Here is a 22,865-nt window from a genome sequence, read left to right as displayed (position 1 = left end):
CTGGTTACATCAATCTCCTGGAGAGCTCCAGAGGCATAGCTTTGGAGTCCATGATATGATAAGGTGAATATCAAATAGTCTGGAAGACTTCATTCTTTTAATACCAGTTTCTTGTGACTCACGTGATTAGTTGGAATTCATGCCATTTATCTTATTATTTTACCTTTTTGTGTGCAAAATATGCTTATTAGATTTCTGCATAAGGCCTTCTAAACTATGAATGCTTTTCAAGTCCATGTATTAACCTGCTTCGCCATAATCCATAGACAGCCATGTCCAACTATGCACGTACACTGAACTATTTAGTTTTCGTTCTGAAAAGGTTGACGCTCATAAATGTGCAGGAAACTCAAAAATGCCATTTCTTTGCAAACAGAAACTTCAGAACATTCACATTAATGGTCCATTAAGAAAAGCTCTCTCTCTCCAGAACCACAAGTCTCCTAAGAAATGATATTTGATAGGACTACAGATGAATATCAGAAACAAACCAACAGATTTGAAGAAGTCTCAGTTATTATGCTTCCAGTGTAGTTATCAATAGGCAACTGACAATAGTATTATTGCTATTTACATATTGGTACCATGCTGCCATGAATTTGCATAATGTATTGTGGCTGTATGCTCTAGGGAGTTGCATTGTAACATATTGGTGCTTAATGAACTCTGAAAAAATTGATTTTCCACAGAGTAAATTAAGGAATGCATTATAGCTGTTAAAGCAATCTTAAGGGAAATCTGAGGCTTCCACTGCAGCACCATGCTTAGTAAGTAATAAATTACATGTTATACTTATTTGCCTTAATTCATGCTAATTTTGTCCAATTAATGTATCACAGTAATTCAGAAGCCTGTCACAGGAGAGCTAATTATTTATTGGATTTTTGTGTTCAGCTCCCTAGGAGTCTACTAGCAAACAAACTTGCGACTGTCTTTCTGTTAGGTCCGCAATGACATTCTTATGTCTTACTGTGGGTGGGGAAAAAAAGCTATTTTTTTTGGTTCAAGTTATAAAAATGGATCATTATTCACCTAAGCTAATTTTTTGTTTACAAACCTGTGGCATAGTAGTGACAGACTGCCATATTGTTAGGATGAGAGCCAATGTTTTCCCCCATCAAAGTACTTCTTGTAAATGCCTGTACATGACAGAATTCTCATTGAAGAGCATGATGGTATTTTTTGCAACCTGAAAGGTTTCTGTAGACTGTGTGTGTAAAGTTAAAAAAAAAGAAAAACTCACACTCTTTTCATTGTAACTTACAGTTTTCAAATGAATTGGCTTGAGGAAATTAAGTACAAGACACCATAACAATTGATACCAAATCACAAATAGATTTTTAACTGTGGCAGCCTGTTAATTCACAGCAAAAAATGAATTATTTATTAGATTAATTTGTGCAATTCATACCTATAAATAATATGGCAGTTGCTAAATAATTTTCACAGTGATAAGATGCAGACATCAGAGGTAAGCAATAAGAGTTTCACCAGCTGTGAAATACCAACTATCTGCTAGAATTCTGTCATGCACAAGCATTTACAGAAAGTTATTTGTTGGGGGTGGAAAGTATTAGATCTGATACTCTACTTCTTCTCATGGGTAGCAGAAGAAATCTTGTCAGGTGATTACCATCTTCTACTCATATGTGAAAAGAAGTGATATTTCTTTAAATCTATAATGCAAAGTGATGTTACCAGCAGGCTACATAAAATCATGTGACTAACCTGACATAATATGATGCACATGACTGATTGTCAAAAATTTAAAGAGATTTATTACAGAAGAACTAGCTGAAAAAAAAAATTTGCCCCACTACACTTCAGTCAGTTGGCACTGATCTGAACGGTATTTGCCTATAGCCAAATGAACAGTTCAGTAAATGTCTACAAGCAATATACTATTTTATTCTTCCAGTAGCTATTACCATCACTTAAAAGGAAACTGCAAAGTACATCATAGTTTTCTGGGTATATTTTGTAAAACTCTTCATTTCTTGCAAGATAGAATATTCAAATGTGGCATTGCATACTCTTTGGCCATATCGCATGGAGGGACAAAACCACCCCGGCACAGCATGCTCTCAAACTCTCCATCGACACTCAAATGGGAGCATGCACTAACCCTATGTGGGACTGCCTGCAGGGTCACCTCAGAGATTTGGGAATTCACAGGATTGAGCCAGATCTGGGAAACCTTGAATACACAATGCCTGGTGCCATGCCATCAACTGCTATCACTCTGGCAGATACAATGGTCCCCAGTAGATTATGCGTGATGGATGATGATTCCTTACAATGCTCTTAAAAAGCTTGAAAATAAATTTTATCTCCCAGTATAGATAGATATATAGATATGGATATATCTGCAACACTGTTTAATGTTTATTACATTTCTAACTTAAATTATGCATATACTTAAGTGCTCTCCTGAATCAAGACCATTATTTGTGCAAGCCCATTATCAGTCAGCACAACAGTTGGGAATTGCATACTATTGCCTATTCTAAGTGTAGGGGCAAGCTACAAATGTTCCCCATGATGACTGTTGTATGAGCAATTGCCATAAGGGACAACTAAAGAGCGGCAGGATAACAATCTACAAATAAACACCAAAAATGAGAGGGAATTATTTAGAGGGGGCCTTAGGTCTAAGAAAGAGAGAGAGAAAAGCTTACCTATCAGAAAAATCTTCTGAACAGCAAAATATGTAAGCTATAAGCCATCATCTGGGACACATTTAAAACTAGACTGTACAAAATATTAGAATATAGGGTTTGTCATAAATATAAAGAGAAGGATAACCACCTTTCTGTATACAATGCTATAAAATCCCTCCTGGCCAGAGGCAAATTCCTTTCACCCATAAAGGGTTAAGAAGCTAAGGTAACTTCAATGGCACCTGACACAAAATGACCAATGAGGGGACAAGATACTTTCAAATCTGGAGGGGGGGGGAAGGCTTTTGTCTGTCTGTGTGCTACCTTTGCTGGAACAGATCAAGGATGCAAGCTCTCCAACTCCTGTAAAGTTAGTAAGTAATCTAGCTAGAAAATGTGTTAGGTTTTCTTTGTTTTGGCTTGTAAATTCGCTGTGCTGGAGGGAATGTGTATTCCTGTGTTTGTGTCTTTTTGTAACTAGAGGGATTCTCTATGTTTTGAATCTGACTGCCTGTGAGATTATCTTCCATTCTAATCTTACAGAGTGTTTTCTTTTATCTTTGTTTTGTTCTTGTAATAAAGCTCTGTTTTTTAAGAATCTGATTGGGTTTTTAGGGTCTTAAGAAACCCAAGCTGGTCTGTGCTCAACTTGTTATTCTCAAGCCTCTCCAGGAAAGGGGGTGTAAGGGCTTGGAGAGATTAATGGGGGATGACGAACTCCAAGTGGTCCTTTTCCCTAGTTCTTTGTTAAAGTGCTTAGTGGTGGCAGCATACCCTAGTCCAAGGGCAAAGATTTTATGCCTTGGGGAAGTTTTTAATCTAAGCTGGTAGAAATAAGCTTAGGGGGTCTTTCATGCGGGTCCCCACATCTGTACCCCAGAGTTCAGAGTGGGGAAGGAATCTTGACAGGGTCTGATTTGACTCCCATTCACTTCAATGGACATCGGATCAGACCTACAAGGGACAATTCTGCATTTAGCAGAGTCCTGAACTGGGTGGTCCTATTAGTATTTTTTCAGTTCTGAGTTCTGTGTTTCTGTGAGTAGTCAGCATCATGCAGAAAGTTCTAAATATCCTCTCCTTGTGTGCCCCAAACTGCATAACCTGACACTGACAATCATCTAAAACACTCATCATACAGAACAGGTTACAGAGGACTTGCAATGTAAAGTCAACATAGTACTGCTGTACAGAATAAGAAAAAGCCCAAAAACTTAAAACAAGCCTTGGAATCCCTGGTTGAATTCAATATTTTTGAATGTCCATGTTTATTTCCTTGTTAAACTGATATGTTTTGTTTCTGCTAGATGTAGCGGAAACTTACATGCTAACTTTTGTTTTATCTAACTCAATATAAAAATATTTAAAATATCTTGGAGATTGAAGCTTGGCTATCAGAAGACAGATATTTCCTTCAGTATCCACTTGTAAAATGCCTCAATAGTCCTTAATAAAGCTGACCAGAAATAGAAATCCTTTAGCATGAAAAATTTCACTTTTAAAAAAAAATTCATTCCAATTGATGAAAAGCAAACTCTTTTGTGAGACAGTATTTCCAGAAAATCTGGTTTAGGCGAACCAAAATGAATTTTTTTCAGCTCGCCCAGCTTCCCACCTGGAATATTCTTGTCAATTTCACTTTCTAAATAGTGGAACGAGGACTTGAACTTGGGTACCCCACATCCAAAGAGAGTTTCCTAACTACTGAACACTCTTTCTCTGTCATTTTAACTCTTCATAACTTAATCATTCTAATATTTTCTCTGGGCTAATAACTATTTAATTATTTATACAAAGTGGAACATCTTCAACAGAAGAGATTGAAAGAACCCTGCCCCTGAGTATTCCAAAGCCCAGTGGCCAGGGCACTCTTCTGAGAGGTTGGAGATGTAGGTTCCAATCCCTGCTCCATATCTGGCAGAAGGGGGGAATTGGATCTGGATCTCCTGCCTCCTGGAGGAGTGCTCTAACCGTCTGACCTAAAGAATGCCAATATTTGTGATCATTTTTAAGAAAGGGAACCAAGGCGTTGCCTTCCGCTCCATTGCCAGGAAGATCCTTGCTTGCATCCCTTTGAAGCATCTCTTCCCTCTTGCCAAAGACGTCCTTCTGGAATCCCAACGTGATTTCAGAGTCTATCTCAGGGCACCACTGACAAGTCTTTTGTAGCACAACAGATCCAAGAGACATGTAGAGAACACCACCAGCCATTGTTTATGGCATTTATTGACCTAACTAAGGCCTTTGATTCCATCAGTCATGAAGCATTATGGAATTGTGATGTCTAGGTTTGGCTGTCCATTGAAGTTCATTTGCGTTCTCAGGCTATTTCATCGTGGGATGACCACCACCATCTTTTGTAATTGGTTGGAGCTGGACCCACTCACCCTCTATACTGGTGTTTCAAACCGGGCTGTGTTATTGCCCCAACCCTTTTTTCCATCCATCCTGCCATGATCTTGATTCTTATTCATGACCACCTTTCTTCTGGAATTGGGATTGAGTATCACATTGATGGTCAGCTCTGCAACCTGTGAAGTCTTCATTTTTAAACTAAGGTCACCAGGACTGTTATTACCAACCTTCAGTATGCTGATGGCTGTGCTATCCTCACACACACTGAGGCTGACTTGCAATCCACATTAGAAGGCGCCTATCATAGCCTGGGACTTTCCCTCAACATTGGGAAGACTAAGATGCTTCACCAGCATGCCCCAGCACAAGTTGCCCCCTTCTCCCACAAATTGTCATCAGTAGTGAACTCCTGGAAAACGTTGAGCATTTCCCTTACCTTGGTAGCCACCTCTCCCAAACAGCCAATATTGATGTAGAGATTGAACATAGGATCCATTGTGCCAGTGTATTCTTTGGAAAGTTGCTCCATGTCTTTATTGACAGAGATCTGCAGATGGAAACGAAGATCCTGGTCTACAATGCAGTAGTCATCGCCACTCTTCTTTATGGTGTGAGACATGGGTGACATACCAAAGCCACCTTAAGTGTCTGGAGTGATACCAACAGGAAGATTCTCTGTATCAGATGGAAAAACCATCGCTCCAAGGCCAACATTCTCTCTGCAGCTAACATCACCAGTGTTGAGTCGAAGATTATGAAACATCAACTTCGCTGGGCTGGCCATTGTGTGTGGATGGTTGATACTTGTCTTCTAAAGCAAGTCCTCTTTTCTCAACTTAGTCATGGTAAGAGGACTAACGGGGGGCAGAGGAAATGCTACAAGGACACCCTGAAAGTACATCTTAAAAAGGGAGACATTGACCCCACGTATTGGGAAGAATTGGCTGGAAATAGACTGCAATGGCGTTGCATCATACATCAAGCATCAGCCCATTTTGAAGTGAATCGCCTTGTTCAAGTGAATCGCCTTGATAAATGGCAGAGGAGGAAGGAAAGTGTACAGCATCCCGTCCATCAGTTGTGTTCTCTCCAAGCAACCATCTGTTATATATGTGGAAAAACCTAGAGCACGGATTGGACTCCTCAGCCATCTTAAGTCTCATCAATGACTTTTTTCCTCCTGGTAGACATCATCCTCATATCGAGGGATAGCCGATGACAGCTCTACCCGCTGGGCTAAAGTTACAAAGGGGGCACCACCTCCTCCTTCTCTGGCTGTGTTCTGTGTGGAGTCTGGTCCAACAGACATGCTCTAAGGCAGCCTCTGAGAAAGACTACCAGACTGGGCCCCACAGGCAAGATAGGCAAGGGAAGGAGGTTAACATAAGCACTTACAACAAGCCTAGCTAGCGCACAGCCATGCTATACAAGCCATTCCTTACCATGTCTAACTGGCAGATGGTTTAGAAAAAGGTTGCACTGAGTACATACACAAAATTTCTCTTCTCAGCACATTACTTCAAATTAGTAAATAATTTGTTTTGTTCCCTCAGAACTAATACAGTGAGCACTTTGAGATCCTTATATGGAACATGTTATAGAAATGCAAATAGTCTTATTTTATTATTTGACATACAGGCCATTGTATGGCTTTCCCTACTTTACACATCTGCTTTCTGTTGGTATCAGTATGCACTCTGAATTTGGTAATTGATAAAACTATCATTTTTCTGATGATATAAATCCATAAAACCTTCAGCCATTTTGTTCACTAGATTTGAAACACATTGCCAGTTGAAATAAAGAGAGTTCCAGTCATTAGGATTTTAAATTCAAACATTTAAGGCATTGATTTTACTTAGTTTTTCTAAAATAATGTCTTTAGGAAATTGAGTGCTATGTTGCTAATTTTAACTTTATCCACTGTAAAGTGCTCCAAGGTACAGGGGCAGTGAGTTATATCTCCACATGGTGCCTTGGCACCAGCAATATTCAGAGTCCGGGGCCCAGCTCCACAAATATTTGGGGCCAGGTGTCCCCCCCGCACCTCCCCCGCCACCCCTCCCCCCGCACCTCCCCCAAGTGTCCCCTGGCCCCGCTTGCTGCCCCCACACACCTCCCCGGGCCCCAGAGCAGAGAGTCACTGTCTCTGCCTCTTCCCTTCCTGGCTGCCTCTTCCGACCAGCTCCATGCTGCCTCCCTGCAGCAACTGCTGCTGCAGAGTCCTAGTCCCCCACATCTTCCCTGTCAGGGCAGACTGACTGAGCCTGCCCTTCTACCTCAGACCCTTCCTTTTTCTGCTTCACCAGCACAGGGGCTCCCCCCCACCCACAATCACCGCTCCTGCCCTATGCTGGACAAGGAGGCAGCCCCATCCCTCAGCCCCAGTGAGGCTACAGTCAGGGGCAACAGCAAAGGAGGAGGCACACGCAGCACCCCCCAGCACCCACCACGGGGGAGGCGAGGGAGATTCCTGGACCTGAGAGGGGCCCTAGGAGCACATGCAGTGACAGTGGTGGGGGTGAGTGAGCTGCTTGGGGGGCGGGTAAGGGGGGCTCCTCCCCCAGAGCTCGCTGCTGCTGACAGGGAAAGGGCTTGGGGAAGTCCTCCTCTCTGGCCTCTGTCCCGGAGCAGCCTGTCTGCACCCCAAACTCATCCCCAGCCCTGCCCCACCCCAGAGCCCAGCCAGAGCTTTCACCCCCCGTACACACCCTCAACCCTCTATCCTAGCCCTGAGCCCCTCCAACACCCCAAACACCTTTTCCCCAGTCCCAGCCAGAGCCCTCATCCCCCCTGCACCCAACCCTCTGCCCCAGCCCTGAGCCTCTCTAATACCCCAAACCCCCCAGCCAGAGCCCTCACCTCCACACTCCTACTCTCGCCCTGAGCCCCTCCCACACCCCAAACCCCTCATCTGCAGCCACACCCACAGCCCTTACCCCAGTCCTCACCCATTCACCCCCTCCTTCTGTACCCCCTCCATCCCCAAACTCCCTCGCAGAACCTGCACCCCCTCCCTCCGCACCCGTTCCCATCCCCAAACTCCGTCCCAGAGCTTGTACCCTGCACCCCAATCCTCTGTCCCAGCCTAGGGCCTGCACCCCAGACCTCCTCCCCCAGCCATACTCCCTCCCAGAGCCTTGGGCAGGTGGGGGGCAGAGTTTGGGGGGCGGAATTTGGGCAGGGGTGGTTTCTGGGCACCACCAAAAATTATACAAACCTGCCACCCTGCCAAGATATTAACACAAAGGGCACTATAGAAATTTTATTGTACTCTGTACAAACAACAAGGAGTCCAGTGGCACCTTAAAGACTAACAGATTTATGTGGGCATACGCTTTCATGGATAAAAAACCACTTCTTCAGATGCATGGAGTGAAAATTACAGATGCAGGCATTATATAATGACACATGAAGAGAAGGGAGTTGCCTCACAAGTGGAGAACCAGTGTTGACAGGGCCAATTCCCAAGGTCTGTGAGAGTGAAGGATCGTTTTCCAGGATAAGTTGTAGATCATTGGAGAGGTTTTAGCTGGAGGCTGTATGTGATGGCCAGTGGTGTTCTGTTATTTTCCTTGTTGGACCTGTCCTGTAGTAGGTGATTTCTGCATACCTGTCTTGCTGTGTCCATCTGTTTCCTCACTTCCCCAGGTGGCTACTGTAGTTTTAAGAATGGCCACTTACTTGTTACAAGGTTTATAATACTAAGGTATTCTCATATATAAATTTCATGTTTAATTTTTTTCTTTTCAATGTATAGTTTTATAATAGTTTATAAGAAGTATTGGAAGTATAATAGGCAATCATACATATCTACATTTATGGATTTTTAAATAAATTGTTTAACTTGTTTTGTCTATCAAACAGTATAATTGTACAGAGAGATTGCACAGAGCAGTTTGAGGAATGTACAGGTATACAAAATAGGATTTTATTTTTAAAAGGAAATTTTTTACTCATTAGACCATAGTGGGTCTTTAGAGGTCAATTCTGTTTTCATGCAATCTTAAAAATATTTCCCATGTAGATTACTTTGCAATAGGATCTTTCTTTTGCAGAGGGAGAGATATGCTTTCCTGCTGAATGCCTGTGCATGGAAAGTCAATCATATATCAAAAATGCATGTGAATATTATATTAAGAATGAAAGATTGTGTGTGCACAATAACCACTTTGAAATTAAATAACTTGGGTTTTGTTTATTTTTTCTACCCAAAATAGTTTCCAGTATGTTCTAATGGCTTGCAAAAGTAACACTGACTATGCAAAAATCCCAAACACTGCACTTCATTTTCCTTTAATAATTTTAAAACTAGGATTTGGAGAATATAGTTACTGAATAGAGTAAAAACTTTGTTCATGAAGCAAAAGTCACAATTAAAAAATAGCAATATATTTCTATGAGTATGTATTTTTCCATAGATATCGTATAATAAGGTAGAGTGCATAAGACAGGCACATGCTAAAAGAGATTGGCAAACATTTCATTCTTATCATTATGTTTTCAAATGATTTCTCGCGTTTTCATATTTAACCTAGAAATCAGAGCATGTGATGAATACATAACACACACAGACATAGTAATACTTTTAACATGATAAGTAAAACTTTTAAAATATTAGGGCTTCAGAGGAAAAGAGTCAGGAGTATTAGAAAAGGTAAACATTAGCTTTGGAAGAATAAGTGGAACGGTCCCTAACAGGTTTGGAATGACCAGTGGAAAATATTCCTCATTCGCTGTTTTTTTCCCCCCTCTTCCCCCTAACAAGGGATAATTTGTGGAGGGATAAATTAGTGTAGCAAAAATAACTTGGATGAACTATAAGCAGCATTTCAATAGAGATACAACCAACATATACTCAAAATTTACCAGGTCACCTGGGAGGCAAATCGATATATGAAGGTTATCGCTAACATCAAAAAGAATAGATATATCACAGAAAAAATCCCAGACTATTTAAAAATTGAAAACACTATCCCTAGCATTGTTATTCAAAGTCTTTCTGTACAATTGGGTTTGCTTGTATGTCACTTTTGCTGTGAAAAGTATGGGACTAATCCTGAAACCCTTACTCACATGTTCAGGGCACTACATGGGCTTTTACTTCTGTGTGTAAATAGAACTGAGAGAGTCTCAATTTCAAAACATAGCAAGACTAAAATAAAGACTCATAAATGGGGAGAGACACAATCAGCCCAACACAAAGCACTAGACAACAAAGCAAAAGGGCAGATGTAACTTGCACACCAAATGGTTATGTGGATTTTTATACTGTTATTCCAGGTATTAAAATACCTGCTTATCATGAATGCATACATTACATAGTGCTTACCTACTCTGATTGGTCCCAGCCTGACCGAAAGTCAATGGGAGGCTTTCCATCGTCTTCAGTCCTCCAAAGAGACTCCTTGACTTTAATGAGACTCTGTATAGGCACACATGGACCTGCCTGTACTGGTGCTTATTGAAGGATCAGGGTCTAAATTGCAGACAATACAAGTGAGAAAACTGAACAATATGGAGGGAGTAGGACTAAAATATATTACAAAAGTAAGGCTCGCAGTTACTTAAGTATTTTATATGCATATCTTGATATTTTTCCACGTTCATCAGCAGACACAAAGATTTTCTCAGTGAGGGAAGAGCAGACCTTCTGTATGATATGAAAGATTTGTAGATCTGTAGCAGTTCTGTTCTAGCACTGGAATTAATTGTAAGCAGAGTCAGGATGAGCTCTACCCTGACATCTGGTAGTGAGTCATGGCGGGTTGTGGAAAAGAACTTCAGGGGCTGATCTCATTTGCATAGGCACATCCACCCCACCTAGATGGTCACTTTGGCTGCTGTAAGAGCCCCAGTTTCTCTGTTATTGGGGCAGGAATAAACTGTTATTATCCTGATTATGTGAATCAAGGACAGTGGAACTGTACTTGGCCTTTTGTTATGATGGAGGGACTCACCATCAATTAAGCAGCACTTGCTGGCAAGGGTCATGGGTTCCAAAATCCAGTGAATGGAGAAAGGTTGGGGATAGGTATTAATACCTGGTGGTATAGGCTCTATGGTGAGAGCCTTACCTGCTAATTGTACTACTTTCTCTCTTCAGTGTGGAATATCAGAGCTAATTTTGATTCTATTAGGAATCTAGTTACAGGCTGCTGAGCTGAATTCACTTTGGGCCAACGGTGCACCAGCACTGAGGCTCCTCTACTACAAGCTGAAATCACTGAGTGTTGTGTTAAGTAGTGGGGGAGCCTGAAGATGTATTGCAGAGCAGTTTGCGGGATGTCTGGCAGAGCAGAGTGGAGCAGTGTAGTTCACGGGATGGCTGTAGCGGCTCATGGAACAGCTGGCAGAGCTGCTGGTGGAGCGGAGCAGTTTGTGGGATGCCTGGAGCAGCTCCTGGGGGCAGCTGGCAGAGCGGAGCGATTCGTGGGATGGTAGGTGGAGCACAGCCCCATGGAGAGGTGGGGCAATCGGCTTTGAACCACGTAAGGTGTCCCTTAACCCCCCCATCTCCACCCAGGTTGGGAGGTAAAACTCTGCAGATAAACTTTTGAACTCTGGGACTGCACTGACCAGGGACAGAGACTTTTGGGGTGTTGGACTTTTGAGACTTTGGGTGATTTTGGGTTGCTGGACTCAAGAACCAAAGGGAAAGGACATGCCCCGATTTTCTTGGGGTGGGTTTTTTGCTCATGGGTTGTGTTATGAATCCTGGTGGTGGTGTTTCCCCAACATATTGCCACATTGTTTCTCTCTGTTATTAAAAGGCTTTGCTATGCTCAGACTCTGTGCTTGCGAGATGGGAAGTATTGCCTCTTGGAGGCGCCCAGCGAGGGTGGTATGTATTTGTCCCAGGTCACTGGGTGGGGGCTCGAGCCGGTTTTGCATTGTGTTATTGGAATGGAAGCCCTAGATACTGAACCCGGCCCTTGTTGCTGCCAACTCTGACAGGCAGAAGGTTACATAATTAAGGTATGAGACATGTTCTACTGCTTTAAATGTAAAATAGTTCAATTAATTTCAGTTAAAGTTAATCGAATAAACTAATTAAGTTTCCGGTAGTGCAACTTGCAGTGGGTTAGAAAGAAGGAAAGGAAGACATGATTCCTCAGGTCTCATAAGCTGTAAAATGGCTGTTCATTTTTATTTACAAGAGTTTATATTTAGAGTTGTTTGGAAAATGTGTTTTCCTCTGGAGAAAATTCTGACTTTTTGTCAAAAACCAATTTTTTTTGCCCACTTCATTTTTTTTTAAGAAAATGTGAAATCTTCTGCAAGAAAGACACTTTCCCCCTGAAAAATAGTTTACTCAGAAACCTAATCTTTCATCAAAGAGCAGACCTATTTTTATCCGGACCTATTTATATTGAATTATTTCTTCTGTGTCTCTTGTCAGAAAATAATAATAGTTACAGTAAGATCATTTATGTTGACCTGCCTTCAGTATTTGCTAAATGCCAGTAAGGACAGAAGTGTCATTCTTGGGGGACACGTGAGATTGGATTCTAACAAATCTATTTTTTATGATTTACTTTCTTGATGGCTAGGAAGGAAAGGAGGAGTACTATTTAGAGATGTCTGACAAAAATAAAATTTCATATTAGAGCTGGTCAGAAAATGGCCTTTTATCTTCATGGAAAATTCTAAGTTTTTGACAAAATATCAGAAACTGAAATATTTTGGCAAAAAACAAAATATTTCAGTTAGAAAATGCCTGATGAGCGTTGTAGTTGCCTCATATTCCTATTTCCTCTATAGGTCGGTTTCCAGGTCGGAATACATCTCCAATGATGAACCATGATCTCCCCTCATAGTGAGAGGAAGAAGTTGCAATACAGGAGTGCCTTGCTATAGTGCATTGTGGGAGATGCAGACTGGTTGGGGGAGCCTTGCTCATCAAGGAAAATGGGGACATGATGACACTGACCTATAATTCTCATAAGGCACCATGCCAAGGTATCTGAATTCAAATATTTCAATTTTCAAGCATCTTGTTTTTTTGACAACATATTGAAATTTTCCATGGAAAGCAGACATGTTTAGTGAAAAAATGCATTTGGTTGAAAATCCAATTTTCTAGTGAAAACAGTTTGATGGAAAATTTTCAACCAGCACTACTCATGACTTTGTTTATGGTACTTCATTATACTTTCTCCATTCCTTTAGTCTCTACCATAGTGCACCACCCATAATTAAAACGAATTATTCTCCAAAAATAAATAATCTTCTGAGAAAAACAAGATAATGCTTTTGTTCACATCAGTGCAATAAATGAATGTCATGCTGGTTCCTCTGGTATGTTCTACTGATTTGATTGTTCAGTAGTCAGATTTACAGTGCATTTAGAAAAGAAGAAGGAAAAATTGAATGAAAGTGGCTCCTCTTTTCAGTTCTTGTAAGTTGTACAATAGCTTTTCACAGTTCATTCATTAAGTAGAGGATGAGGTATGGACTGTTGGCCCGTGGTGGTGTTTAATATCATTGGTATTCTCCTGTTAGCATTCTGCACTGATCATATACTATTCTTCAGGAGGTGTTTCACTGGCAGGTCTCTGATGACTCTGGACAGAACAGTAACAGCAGCAGAAATTTTCGTATGCTCTCTAATTCAGTTACTGGAGGTTTTCTAATCTAAACTAACTAGAGGGTGATTTATAAGTTGTTTTATAAGCAAACTTGTTCTTTTATAATTTATTTTTGTGTCTGGAACTTGACTAAATGCTTAGATTAAGTCAACATCTATATCAAAGGGCTGTTTAAAAAATAGTATTCTTGAATAGATGAAAGAATTAACAGCACAGCAAACTGAAATCCTCTATTTATCCACAGAACATGTACAACATAAGCAATAGGTTTGGCTGGCCAACATACCTCATTCCTACTCTGGAGAAACACCTGTAGGGACAAGAGTGTAAGTAAATCATCTTGGGCACTGATTGATTGCCTGCAGCTCTGCTTAGACTATGAAGATATTTCATGGAGGTGTTGTCAGGTGTCCATTAGGAACTATATGCACAGTTAGCTAAACTGAGGCAAAATGTATACGACTTTTGGTCACTTTTCTTCTCCACCTCCCTCCCCATTCAGCCACCACTTTTGGAAAACTAAAAAATTCAAAGTCATATTTCAAATGAGATTGCATAAAGAAGACTTGTTCTGAATGAGTCTTCTTTCAGCACCCCTGGTTCGGGTCAGTGGATTAAAACACTGACATGGCATATGTTCCTTTTAATACATTATGCAACACTAATTAATTAAACCTGAAATTACGTGTGTGTATAATTAAGAAAATAGCATGTAGTGCAGATTCTCATCTCGGGTACAGCATTGTTAATTTGGAGTGACTCCACTGAAACCAGTGGCTTTAGATCAATGTAAATGAAAACAGGGTCTGATCCTATGGCCATTTCCAGTTGTACTTTATGGCACATTATATTCGGGCATTAAAATTTGCCACAAAAACAAATTTGCATACTGGACCACAGAACACTCAAGTTTTCAGGGGCCTGTTCAGGATGCACCAAACCTAATCTATAGAGTAAGCAGGTGACAGCAGTAGTACTAATTTTTTCCCTATAGTTCAATCTGTATAGTCTTTTCCTTATCCCGGTATTTTGAGAGGGGGTAAAAAGGGTCCTTGGTGTCAAAATGGGATGAATAGAATACAGTTCAGGAGCATTATTTCTTAAATTTAAATTTTGCAATTGCTCATTTAAAATAAGCTTTTTTTTTTATTTAATCAAATTGTAAAACTCAGCGTGGTCCCAAATTATTCTCCTGCCAAAGCCACACCAACAGTTTCAATTTATAAGGACCAACTGGGGAACTTAAATACATGTGACACATATACCAAAATGAAAAGGTCCAGTTAGCATCCCCCCAGGAGCCCCTTTGGTCCTTGCACAAAACTACAGGCCTAATTTGCCTAGCCACTGTGCCCACAAATGTGTGCATGTAAGGGAGAAATTAGATGCTTAAACATCAGTTTATATATCCAAGTATTAATGTAGGGTCCATGATAATACAAATAATTAATAATAATAATTTGCAGTATTTTGTGTATGCAGATAGGGCCTGATCCAAAGGCCACTGAAATGAATGGGAGGCTTTCCATTGACTTCAGTGGGCCTGGGATCAGGCCTATACCCAAAAGTGTCTGTTATAATTATATGCACACATGTAGATGTGCAATTTTTCATAAATTAGTTTGTGTCTTTGAAAATGTCGTCCATAAGAAAACAGTGAAAACAAAGACTGAATACAGAAAGTTTTTTTAGCCTATTTTTTTCAGAACCTGATTGCAATTTGGGAACTTTTCTGAAAGCTGGCATTATCTACCAATATTTAGTTATAAGTGTAAGATGCATGGCAACACTTAATACAATTGAAAACAGGAACATATCCCTAATTTGATTTTTAATATGCAGCATATGGTCAAAGCTTTCAAACTCAATGCACAAAATAAATACATAAATAAACTTTGTTTTTGAGCACAAATCAGCAAACACATTAGATTGTAAATTATTAGAAAATTTCCCTTAATATTGAAATATTACTCTTAATACCAGAAATTTAATTAATATCACCGATTAAAGTGAGAGGTGTTTTTTCCTCTTCTCACATATACTGCCATTGAATATCATTTCATACCCTGGGGAAACCATTAGTTTCTTCATGCAGCAGAATTCACCTTCTAATAGCAGCTCTTAAGGAGATTATGAAGATAATTCACATGAAAAATTAATATACTTTTTTTTTTTTTTAACCTGAAGACTTGTTTTACTTGTTGTTTCTCAACCAACAGCCTTTTCCCATTTGGAATATTTGCTGTACTATGAAGTTGTTAGTTACCCGTCAGATTGCACCTTATCTTCTTCTGCAACCCTCTCAAGCAGCGCATGCACATTTCATGTTCTTTCACAGTGCAGTTGACTTGGAGACAAAAGCAAGAGGAATTTGTTTCAGTTGAGCTATTCTCTTTTAACAGACACTTTCCAGCTGACTAAAGTTATCTTTAAAATTACAGAAGCAGTCAAAAGGGAATCAAGAATTTAGATGAATAATTTTCAGGATTTCAAAGATCAATAAAGGGAAAACTTTTATATTGATTGATTTGAAAGTACCATTAAAACATGTAAATGTTAATTGATAGGCGGTCATCAACATGGCAGTCTTAAATCAGACCATGTAACTAAATTATTCGCCAAAATGTTGTCATTAGATACTTGATTTAAATACGTCATGATGAAAATTGCTTCCAGTAAAATACAACCGTGATACTTATTCTAATATTTCCATTAAAACTAAGTAATTGGCTGAGCTACAAGAACAACAGAAGGCTTATTAGATCAACTATGTATTATTTGCAGCTTGGGCAGCCTAAACCCCACATTAATTTTAAAATAATGTATGCCACATAATACCTTGATTATTGTAGGTGCTGCTAGTGCTATCTGATCAGAAAACTCACAATCCAAAATACTTTTAAAATTATCAATCAATACTATTAATGATAGAAATTTCTCTGCATGTTTGAACGGGTGTGTTGGCTACAGATAATATTTTATATCTGCAGCTGGGCAGAATTTAATCAATTTAAAGTTGAATATGGATTTCATGTATTATTATTATTATTATTTATACTACTATAGTACCCAGATACCATGATGCTGATCAGGGCCATATTGTGCCAGACACCATACAAACAGAGGAAGACAGAGTCATTGATTCAAAGTACTTACAACCTAAGGTCTGGGAGACCTATCCCATCAAGCACTTGTTGTGCACCAGTTGACTAAAGCTCTCTGTCCCAGAGGTGGCTGTATTTCAGTGGGTCTGGGTGCATTTAGAGCCATATTGTAGCTCCTCTACACGTCCCTCCAATATTTGTATCCCTTACATTGAGCTGGTCACAATGGGAGTGCTGGAACTCAGTGAGCCCAAGGATTCCATTGGGCTAACTCCACCATCAGCTCCAGTCTCTGTAAAGGGGAGGGAGAGGATGCTGAGTCAGAGTCCTTTCCAATCCAACCCTTGGCACTAGCCAAGCAGATAAGGAACAAACACCACACCCGGTCTACGGGTGATGCAGCAAGCAGGTTCATGCTGCATTTTCCAAAGCTCTTAGGAGTTCTTGGAGTAGTGAGCTCCCCACTACCCTGGAGGCAGACCTCTGGCTATTTGCCACAATCAAGTCTGAGTTTGTAAAGCACTTTGTGATCTTTTGGGATGAAAAGTTCTATATATATGTAAAATATTATCATAATTATTGGCTGCTGTTGGAAAATAAAGAACAGGAGCAGAGCTAGAAAATTACCCAAAGGCCAAACCTCCATCCAATCCTGCTGTGCCTGTCACATTTTGGCAGGAGAGAGTGGCAGAACTAGCCATCCTGCAAGTCTTGTAGTCACTGAACCTTTCTTTCAAGAAAGAATTATGAACTGTGTTTGGGGATCTATTACTGTGGATGTCCAGATCAAAAGAAATGATGGCTATAGAATATTATGGTAACGGGTTTTGAACATATAATGTATTTTGTTGAAAAAACCCTAAGCAATTAAGAAATTATGTTTTCCAGTAATTTTTAAGACCCTGGACCAGATTGCAGGAGGCGGATTTAGAGGAGGAAATTATTAACATTATCCTCAAGGAGTTTTCCATTTGGGGAAATGGGGTTTCCTGCTATCCCATCCACAAGCCTGTTCTATGAAGAGTTGGCAGCACTTCTACCCTGAGAATACCACTAAATGATATCTCAGATCCCTTGAGACATGCTAATTTAAAGGGTCTGATAAGGATACAAGGCCACCCATATGAGGTCTCTGTGCCTTACTATTGGCAGTGGGGTCCCTAACCTCTGGTTTAGGCCCCTAGGTAGCAACTCTATGCTGTATTGCCAGGACTCTCACTGTCCTGGAAGCCTTGTTAAAGGGTATTTCCTAGTATGGAAGGACCTTTATGGAAAAGCTAATGAAGCTTCAGGCCACAACAGCGTTTTGGTGGAATAAGTGCTGATTGCTGACATGCCCCTTATGTCTTGAAATAGAATCCTCCAAATAAGAAACAGTCTATGTGGAACAAGATTAGGTATTATCCATTGGATCCCTGAGATTATGAAATAAGAAAATAGAGAATGTCAAACATATATGACTTTTTATATTTTTATTCTATTAGTTTTGGTTTTGTAGAAGAAAAAGTAAGTTGAAGAGGAAGATATCTCTAAATATTGAGTGAAAATTTGCCTGTGATTGGAATCAGGCAACTAAGAAAATATTTCAAAAATCACTGTAGCAAATTATTATTGATCCTTTCTAGGAACTTGAAACTATAGATAAATGTAGGGCATAATCCTTCAACAGTTAAAGACATGACTAGTTGACATCAACAGAACTACAACTGTGAATAAAGGTGGTTTGTCTGATTAAGGGTTGCAGGAATAAGCCCAGACATGTTCATTGAAACCTCTGAGTTCTGATAAAATTTTCATTTTTTAATACTTGCTAGTGTATTTGTTTATTATGTGGGCAGCGTAAGACTTTTTATGTCCTTAATTATTCCTTTCCTTGCTTTCAATTGTTTAGATTTTGTTGATGCCGTCAGTAACTAGGATGGATGGGTTACCAGACTATTACAGTGAAGGGCTGAGTAAACTGATAATGACATCCATTGACCCTGACCTCATTTCATGCATGTGTGACAAGACACATATGTGCCCTTGGTATGCCATACATGCAGCCACAGTGCAACCTATCTTCACCCCAAAGGTTGGTAAGAACTACAAAGCAAATGCAAATTTTCAGACTAGAAGCTATTGTACGTCTCTCACGTATAGCCTGGAGACTATAGTGTTTCCTAACTAAGTTACTGGCCTTCTCTGTTACCCCTTCTGAAAAATGTTACTCACACTTTGCCTTTTTTCTAGTGTTTTCCATCTGTAGATCTCAAAAGTATGTAGATTTCCTTATCTTCATTTCACCGCTGACCTAATTAACTACAGAAATTTGAATCAATGTGTATGAGACATGCTGTGACCTAGTAGATAAGAGGCTGGCATACATACAGTTTTGTAAGTCACTTAAACTCCCTAGGCCTGGTTTTCTGGTCTGCTCTGGCATCAGAGAGTGGGTTTAACTGGCACCCCTTATGTAAGAAGAATTCCCAGGTGGTGTAGAGTCAGTGGAATGTATAGAACCATGTTTCTGAGAAAAGGGGTGTCCTTATACTGGCTGAACCCTGTATGCTGAACTCTCTGTTGTAAATAATGCATAAAATTCATAGGTTGAAATACATTAAAGATGATTTTGAAAATTGGACTGAATATGGATTATCCCAGGTACTTGCGCAAACATAACCCTAGCAAAGAAGGGGCTGGAAGCAGATCAAGGGGTGAGGACTGGGAGGCAACAGGGAATAACCCTATGAACCAGCTATAGAAGGCCATCCAGTGTTCTCTTCAGATACTGCTCCCAATTGTGTTATTTCTATGTTGCCACCTAGAGTTGACTGAAGGAAACAAGTGATTTGGCCCATTTATTAAATGATTTACAACTCTAGGACTATGGGATCCAAAATTATGAAATTTCTATGGACCTGGGAGTCTGACATCTTTTCTGAAGACAGGATTATTTTAAACTTATGTAGTAGTTTTAACATTTTGGGTTATGTTTCAAAAGTTGTTCACCATTATCATATATCTGTGACTGGCATTTGCCTGCCAGATAATGGACCTATTGTGGCCTTGTTAACATTACAGGAATAATGTTTTTAAATTAAGAAACTATTCTTAAATAATTTCCTAAATGTTCAGGATCATTCCCTACACTTACTTAGCAGGGGTGCTGGAACAATTTGTATAGTGGGGGTGCTGAGAGCCATTGAACCAAACTATAAACCATGTATATAGTGGAATCAATTTTCAGCTAGGGGCTGTGGGAGCACCCCCAGCACCTATGTTACTTAGTTTCAGGTTCCTAGAAAGGATCAATCATAACAATCAGCAATATTGATTTTGACTTATTTACCTGATTCCAATCACCAACTGGTGGTCCAAATTCTCTGTGGGTGCAAATTAACATTGCTCCATTTATTTCAGTGGAGCTATGCTTATTCATTCTAGCCAAGAATCTACCCATTATATCTGGATTGCACTGTGCAAATTTTACTCACCTTTGCATTGCCATCAAGGCAATTTGTTGTATTTTCTCCAAAAGAGACTCAGTCTATTTATGAGATTCATAAGTCTTCATTGTTTTCATGGATTCTGTGACTTACATTGCTTTTTAAAAAATTATCCATGAATTTTGCATGTGGGTTGGTAGACATGATAAGAATTGTACAGATTTCACAGAGAACAAGAGCTGGTAAAAATGGAAACAATTTTCCTGAAAAAAATGTTCCCTTTTCATCAAAAATTTTCAAAATTCAAAATATTTTAGTCAATATATTGAAAAAAACTAAGAATTATCTCGGGTTTGCAGAGTTTAGTCAGCAAATGCTACAGTCAAATCTGTCCACCAATACATAGCTCAAGCAAATTTTGAAGTTAGTTGCACTAAAACAAGAAACTTATGCCCATAATCTTGATATTTTTCTCCATTTTTGTTAAAAACTGCCATAATAAAACAAAGGCTCTAATGTCTGGTGGAAATGCATATATAATTATGGAACACTGCATTGTTTCTGTGGCCAATTCTCACAACAGTAAAAACTACTTATTTGCTATGTGTATAGGGTAACAGTTTCAAAAGCTCAGGCTGCTAAGGGCAGGTCTACACTTAAAAATGCTGCTCTGGTGCAGCTGCCCCGTTGTAGTGCCTCTGTGAAGACGCTACTCTGTAGATTGAAAAAAGCAGCTCCCATCGGCATAGTTAATCCACCTCCACAAGAGGTGGTAGCTATGTGAGAAGCCCTCCCATCGACCAGTTCTGTCTATACTGCGGGTTAAGTCAGTACAACTGCATTGCCTGGGGTGTGGATTTTTCACCTCTTAAATAATGCAGTTATACGGATGTAAGTTTATAGCGTAGACCAGGCCTATGTCACTTAAGTCTCATTTTCAAAGGTGACTTAGACACTTAAGAGCTTAAAACCAATAACTGGAGGTTTAAAACAATAGACTAAAGTCAGCTTTGAAAATGAGATATAGGCTCCTAAGTCACTTAGGGGGACTACTGAACACTACCCTAAGACAAAATATTGAAATAAATTTAGTGAATAACTCCCAATATGATGTCAAAGACCAATAATGCCAGGGAAATGGCATGATGTCTTCCAGGGCCGGCTCCAGCCACCAGCTTTCCAAGCAGGTGCTTAGGGCGGCATTTAGAATGGGGCGACAGTCCGTGTCCCGTGGCGGCAATTCGGCAGCAACACTTCCCGCTGCCACAGCTTTCAGCGGCAACTCCGCTGCTGTTGCGGCGGCAGCAATTCGGTGGCAACTGCTTGGGGCGGCAAAATTGGTAAAGACGCCCCGATGTCTTTAAGAACTAGAACTTTTTGGTGAGCAATCCCATTTACATGTCTTACAACTGTGGTCATCACAACAACATAATGTTGGACCCTCAAAGAGCATCCAATTGCTGCACTTTTTACTTTTAATTTAGGAGAAGCTTAAAACATGATGAGTGAAATGTAATGCAACACAGAAAGCACAGTAATCAGTTAGAAATTTACCAATCTTATATCACGAGCATATGATATTTATTAATCCATTTACATTTTATGCATACAAAGATTTTGATAAGTTGTTTCCCTCCTACAGTATTCTTAGTTCCTCAACACACAACCATTGTTTTGAAAGATCTGAAATCATAATTTTTATAGATTCTAATCTACTAAATGTGTATTTTACTTTAAAATAATATATAATATTGTAAATTCAGCAAATCTGTCTGTCTCACAAAGGAGCAAATTGTTCCTTTTGAAATGTGCATGCAACTCCTTACTGCATAAGTAACTGAGGGGCAGAATTTTGCCTGCAGTGATATTTTGTTTTTTTTTAAAATAGAAGAGTGGCCCTTGGCACACAGAATATAGGCGCAAAGGGTGAGATTATCCCCGCCACTATGGCTTATTTATGCTGCCGTGAGAGCATAAAATAACCAGTAGCACCCTGGATTTGTCCAGGGGAGACCTTCCTCGGGTACAAGCTTTATCCAAGCCAGCTTTCACGGCTCTCTGTGCCTGCGCCCCAGATTCTGGCACAAGGGGCTGGTCTGGGGAATGGGCAGGACTCACCAGGAAGCAGGGGAAGGCTGCAGCACAGCAGGGATTCCATAGGCAGCTGGGGACAGGCTGCTGGCAGTCAAAGTTTCTTGACAGGTTCCAGAGGAGCAGCCGTGGTTAGTCTGGATCCACAAAAAGAACAGGAGGACTTGTGGCACCTTAGAGGCTAACACGTTTATTGGAGCATCAGCTTTCGTGAGCTACAGCCCACTTCATCGGAATGCATCCGACAAAGTGAGCCGTAGCCCACGAAAGCTGATGCTCCAATAAATGTGTTAGCCTCTAAGGTGCCACAAGTCCTCCTGTTCTTTTTAAAGTTACTTGAGGGTCACATCAGCTCTGACAATGGCTTAGATTGGAATCAGGAGATTAGCTGAGCTTCCCCTCATGCTGGGTTGAGAGTTTTGTGCTTCTAGACATACCTCTCAAAAGCTCATCCAAAATGTCTACTCATAAATAATTTGAAGCAGCAATAGTCAACCACAGTCTCTTACACTGTATGGGGCTTTCTTCCAAAGTTTCACAATGGTGTGGTAGTGTCCTAAGGAAAAATAATAATTTAAAATAAAAACTGAGTATCACAGTTAAGAGAGGCAGATAAGAAATGCACAGATTCATTTT

The 22,865-nt window shown here is 40.1% G+C and overlaps 1 long non-coding RNA gene across 1 annotated transcript; it reads right to left on the bottom strand.

Moving 5' to 3' along the window:
* Positions 1-8,509: 8,509 nt before the first annotated feature.
* Positions 8,510-22,502, bottom strand: LOC122456359. The gene is made up of 3 exons (XR_006275252.1): positions 15,873-22,502; positions 10,348-10,494; positions 8,510-8,673 (listed from the first exon to the last, which is right to left on the bottom strand). It is a non-coding gene; the product is annotated as an uncharacterized LOC122456359 (long non-coding RNA).
* Between the last annotated feature and the right edge of the window lie 363 nt (positions 22,503-22,865).

The sequence above is a fragment of the Dermochelys coriacea genome, chromosome 1, assembly GCF_009764565.3.
Source record: "Dermochelys coriacea isolate rDerCor1 chromosome 1, rDerCor1.pri.v4, whole genome shotgun sequence".
Lineage (NCBI taxonomy): Eukaryota > Metazoa > Chordata > Testudines > Dermochelyidae > Dermochelys > Dermochelys coriacea.
The sequence above is the reverse complement of the archived record's forward strand: the minus strand, read 5'-3'. Positions and strand labels throughout refer to the sequence as shown.